Consider the following 6,000-nt stretch of genomic DNA (forward strand, 5'->3'; position numbering starts at 1 on the left):
TTAATTCAAGAGCCGAAGAGCTGTTTGCCCATTACTAGTTTGTCTATCTTTTAACATTAAAGAAAAAGTATACATAGTAAAAGGAATTACTTGGTTTCGTAGTTCCTCCTATTTATTTTCTTATGCACACAAAAGTAAGTTTTTCCGTTCAACCATAGCACTACAGCGAAAAGCAAAACGTCATGGCAAATACAATTATGCTTTATTCCAATACACATTGCTAATTTTTCATTATTATTACATTTATTCAGCATAATATCTTCAAAGGTTTCATGATTTAATTTGCAATCTTCTGGCCTGAAATCTTTTCCTGCTACACTGAAGACTCTCTCAGCGTGTGCAGAGAAAGCTGCAGCCAAAGGGTTGGCATCCTCTGATAAACATGGTTGGTTCAGGTATCGGTGACATTATGTGAACCTTTCATGGCAGGAATAGGGACTAGTTTGACTTTTGATGCAGGAAAAGTGTTTGGGACTGTTAGGTTGAAGAAACAGTTGTTAATCATTTCTGTATGATCAGCAATGAGTGTAAATATATATGTATACGTTATTTCTTATCTTCTAGCCACATACTCTTAGCTATTGTACTCTAAGTAGGTGGTTAACAGCTGCCTACTTAGATAAGAATCTCACTTCCCTCTCTTGCGCCCCCCATTGACTATAAATAAAGAAGACAAGGGGAACCACCCTTTGTAACACATTCTGCTGTAGTTTGCATTGCAGAGAGTGTGGGTACCCTTGCAAGTAAAACTGTAACCTGTGTGTGTCTCATAAATGTGGAGTTGGGGTGGAAACGCCGGGCGCTTTCCCCAACATAGAATTTGGTCCTTCGAGCCGGATCCGAGGAACCCCGAAGACGTCTCCAGTACGCCGAGAGAAGCGACACCGAAGTCTGTCGACAGCCACTCGAAGTCGGGTGCAAGAAAGACCTGTGATGTGAATTCGTCATCAGGCCGGTGGTTAGAACTGCGCTCGACGTCTGGTGATGTCTGAAGGACCTCGGTGACGGATCAGAGAGCACACTATACAGGTGAGAGATATGGCACCTAAGTGAGTAGGTGGCCAAGTGAGAGATACGGCACCTAAATAAGTAGGTGGCCAAGACATGCATGTGGTTGAGGTTAGCCGAAATTAACCGGGAGAGAAAGTAGGCGTTGTTGGAAATATATACAGTGTTGTATGTGGATGTGTTTTTATAGGTTTTAGATTAACCTACACGATCCACCCTAAAAGCAACAACATACTGGTGACTGAAGGATCAAGGACGGGTTTCATCCCTGAAAACTAACACCGCTGCTCTAATAGGGAGCAGTAGAAGGCCGTGTTAGTGTCCTCCTGAGGTCTCATGCCAGAGACTTGCTTTTAGGATTTTTTATTTTTTGTAGTGTATCCATTAAAAGGTAACAATGGGGAAGAATCAAAGTAAACAAATGGAACTAGAGGGAGATGAGAAGTTTATGGAAGGATATAAGCCAGGATCAGGACAAATAAGTAGTCAGAGATGGAGGAAAAAAACATGGGTTTGAAGGAAAACTCCACACTCCAGATATATTCAAAATTACAGGGAAACTTAAAACTGGAGATGTTACAGACTACCAATAAGAAAGAAGGTAAAGACAGAAAAAAAGAATATGTTTTTTCTGATGCATGGTTAGAACAGAGTAAATTAAGAGATAATAAAAGACAGCAAAAAAAGGGAAATAAGGAGAAAAAATTACAGGCGACTTTAATTACACTAGATGAGGAGACGGCAACAAAATCTTCTGCCGCTCCAGTTCCCTTACTGCCCCCACAAATTCCAATGATTGCGCCTGCACCAGTTCCAGCTGTAAATAGACGACAAATAGGAGGAGGGGAATCATCTCGAATGATGACCCGAGGGTCTAACCCTTCTCTGTATCCGTTAAAGGATCTGGAGACAAGTAAAGTACGCTGGCATCCAAAAAATGACACAGAACAGGAAGACTGGGAGAATGATTTGGTGTGTCCACTCGTAGAAGTGGCAAATCCAAATCGAGGCCCAAATAATGCAGGACCCGAAACTATGTTAGTATATAGACCCTGGACCGCTGAGGATAGAACAGCGGCTTTAAAAGGAATACCCCCGGTTGAAGAAGGGGTACCCGAGTTTTGGACTGCCATCCTAGAATTACAAAGTAGTTTTCATTTGAACGGCAGGGAAATGTATAGATGTCTCAGACAGTTGTTTACCCATAAATGGGGACGTGTAGCGGGAGACTTCACAGGACATGGTAATAATGATGAAGTCTTAGCACATGACTCGCAGGAACTCATACAAGCATTACGAGACTTGCGAAACAGGGTAGAGACAGCCTTCGTAAGACGCGCAGACTATGGACGAATAGCGCAATGTAAACAAAAAGATGGAGAGGAACCTGAGGATTTTATGGATAGAATGAGAGTTGTATTTAGAGGAAACTCAGGGATCCCATTTGATGAAGAGGCAGTAGGAGTGTACCAACAACAGCTAAAACGAGCTTTTGTCGCAGGCCTAAAGCCCGAATTGCGAAAATATCTTGACAAACATTGGGTACATCAGAATACTGGTTCAGTCCAACAAGCACTATAATATGCTCAACACGCGCAGAAAGCGCAGAAACAGGAAAAGACAGACACAATATTCAGCGCCTCAGAAGTAGTAGCGCTAGTGCAAATGAATCCTCCGGGGAGGGGAGGATTCAGAGGAAGGTCAAGAGGCCGAGGAAGGGGGAGAGGTGTTTTCAGAAACAATTACAGGAATTCGTCTCAGCAAGATAACATTTGCTGGACATGCAGGAAACCTGGACACTTAGCTAGGAATTGTAGAGTAGGGAAACAACCATATAACCCAAACTCCATTGAAAACAATGATCAATGACCCCCCTCGGAGGCCCCTGTTACCGACACCATCCGAGGCAAAACAGAGGTGATTTTAAGAAAGGAAACGGAGGTCACTTTACAAGACCTTTTAGATAAGGAAATAGATTTACAAGCAGTGTGTCAGTTATTAGCAGAAAGGCAGTGGGAAACCTTGCCAAGTCGGAAGTTAGTCATAAACGGCAAAGTATATGAATGTCTGTGTGACACTGGAGCATGTAGGACTGTCCTAACCTCCAGTCCTCCCGGAGTCACATATTCTTCATCAGTCATAAATATAAAAACGGCAGGAGGTCAGACAGACAGACATCAGTTAACAAACCCAGTTGCAGTAAAAGATAAGGAAACTGGACTTGAATGTCAAGCACAGGTGTTAATAAGCCCTTCTTGTCCTGTTAACTTGTTAGGCCGAGACCTTATGGTACAAATGGGCATTAGCGTGGTTGCCACAGCCACTGGCATGAAAGCAATCGTAAATGAAGAAGCTTATGTTGTGCAAGGAACCACAACACCACAATATTACTGGTCTCTGGACCTAGGGGGAACTGCACAGACACGAGAATTATTGCGGAATAACTAGAGAAAAGCAGTCCCCTAGACAGGCCCAGTTCATGCCTGACGATGCCTTACACGTCACTATGTGGTACAAAGACACCCTTGGACCAGATTATGTCTATGACAAAACGTTTCATGCCCTCCAAGACACTTGTATTACCTTACAACATATGTATGTTAACCCCACCACTGGGTTTTCAGCAGCCTCAGTCATTTTATCTAACAAGCAACAGGCTGTATTTAGAGAGAGAACACCACACGTATCTCTTTCAAAACCACCCCAGATGCAGTGGAGAGATGTAGAGATGTTCTTACGAGATTCTATGCACAGTTACAATGACTACCAACCCGTATCTGGCTCCTGTTGGAGCTATGATGAGAAACACAATGTGTGGCGGTTTCCTTTGGGATGGAGAGTTCAAACCACTCCCACCACACACTTAAAGGACCCAACCTGACAAATTTTTTCAACCCTGGAGGAGGGATCATGTCCAGATCTAGATCGCCTCCCAGAAGGGTTGTGGTCGTCCTCCCCCACTGATGTAGGGCTGGTAAAGGGGTTTCCACCTTACAAAGTAATTGTGAAATCAGAACACCGTCCGGTAGTTAGGCAATACCCATTAAAACCTGAAGCAGAAAAAGGTATAGCCCCTGTAGTGCAAGACATGTTAGCATCAGGAATATTGCGAGAGGCTCCTGAAGCCACTTGCAACACTCCTATCTTTCCAGTCCAGAAGGGACATACAGGGAAATGGCGCATGGTGCAGGATTTAAGACCGGTTAATAACATAGTGCAACATGCAGCACCAGACGTGCCTAACCCACACTTATTGCTCAACTCATTGACTCCTGATAAAAGCTACTTCTCAGTAGTGGATCTTAGTAATGCATTTTTCTCAGTACCATTGCACCCTGATTCTCAACATTTATTTGGATTTACCTATAAAGGGAAAAAATATACATATACTAGACTCCCTCAGGGATTTTCTGAAAGTCCACATGTATATACCATGGCCCTTAGATACTCTATGAGTACCTGTGAAATACCATCACATAGTCAGGTATTACTATACGTGGATGATATCTTAATAGCAGCAGATTCAGAACAACATTGCAAAGAAACTACCCTAACTGTGCTTCAGCATTTATACAATACTGGACATAAAGCTTCTAAACAGAAGTTGCAGTATTGCAAAAAGACAGTTGTCTATTTAGGGCATAACCTTTCACAAAAAGGTCGCTCGCTGCTAGAGATAAGGAAACAAGCTATACAGGAAGCACCTAAACCACAGACTAAACAACAGATGATGTCCTTTTTAGGGCTCTGCAATTATTGTAGAGAATGGTTACCAGATTATGCTTTTCTAGTTCAACCTTTGCAAAATTTAATATACGGGAAGGAGATGACTCTAAAGGACAAAATACAATGGACTGAGGACGGAGAAAATGCTTTTACAAATTTAAAAAGAATGTTGCAAACCAATGTGACCCTTGCTCTACCAGATTATCAACAACCATTCACCCTATGTGTAGATGCTAATCAAGGTTATATGAAAGCAGTATTAACACAGCCATTCGGAGCAAAAGAGAGACCGTTAGCATTCTATTCAAAACGATTAGATGCAGTAGCAGCTGGCTTTCCACAGTGTTTACAGGCATGTGCAGCTGCTGCAGAAGCAGTAAAGGTATCAGCAGAATTGGTACTTTGTCACCCCCTCATACTTAAAGTTCCTCATTCTGTGTCTCTAATCTTGTTGCAGACACCGCTTCCATTCTTAACACATACAAGACATCTTACCTTAGTGTCACTTTTGCTCTCACAACCTAACATTGAACTTCAGCGGTGTGGCCTATTGAACCCTAGCACGCTCCTCCCCACCGCAGAGGATGGGGAGCCACATTCTTGCAAAGCAACAATAGAAGAACAAACAAAACCAAGAGCAGATATTCTGCAAACTTTTATACCAGGATCAGAAGTTGTTTATGTAGATGGCTCAGCATCAAAAAATGATATGGGAAAAAATAAAGTTGGGTATGCTGTAGTTACATCTACTGAAGTGTTAGAAGCCAATGCACTCCCTTCTACTTGTTCAGCACAAGCGGCTGAACTCTATGCTGTGATCAGGGCATGTGAACTGTTCAAGAACAAGTCACTTACTATCTACACTGATAGTCAATATGTGTTTGCAGCTGTCCATCACCATGCAAGAGTCTGGAAAAATAGAGGTTTTAGAACATCACAGGGCACATCTCTTACTCATACAAATTTGCTACTTAGATTATTAGACGTTGTGCATTTACCGACTCACTTTGCACTGTGCAAATGCAAAGCACACCAGACTGATGACTCTGCAGAAACCGCAGGAAATAGTTTTGCAGATAAAACCGCCAAAGAAGCGGCACTGAAACAACCTACCTTATCAGTGGCAGACATTCTTTTTATAGATAGCGATGTGCTATGTGATGCACAGATTCATGCTCCTAAAATAGAAGTACAAAGTTGGATCAAAAGAGGAGCAATACAACGAGAGAAAGTTTACTATATGAATGACAAGCCCATCCTACCAAA

Source organism: Brienomyrus brachyistius, unplaced genomic scaffold, assembly GCF_023856365.1.
Source record: "Brienomyrus brachyistius isolate T26 unplaced genomic scaffold, BBRACH_0.4 scaffold1287, whole genome shotgun sequence".
NCBI lineage: Eukaryota > Metazoa > Chordata > Actinopteri > Osteoglossiformes > Mormyridae > Brienomyrus > Brienomyrus brachyistius.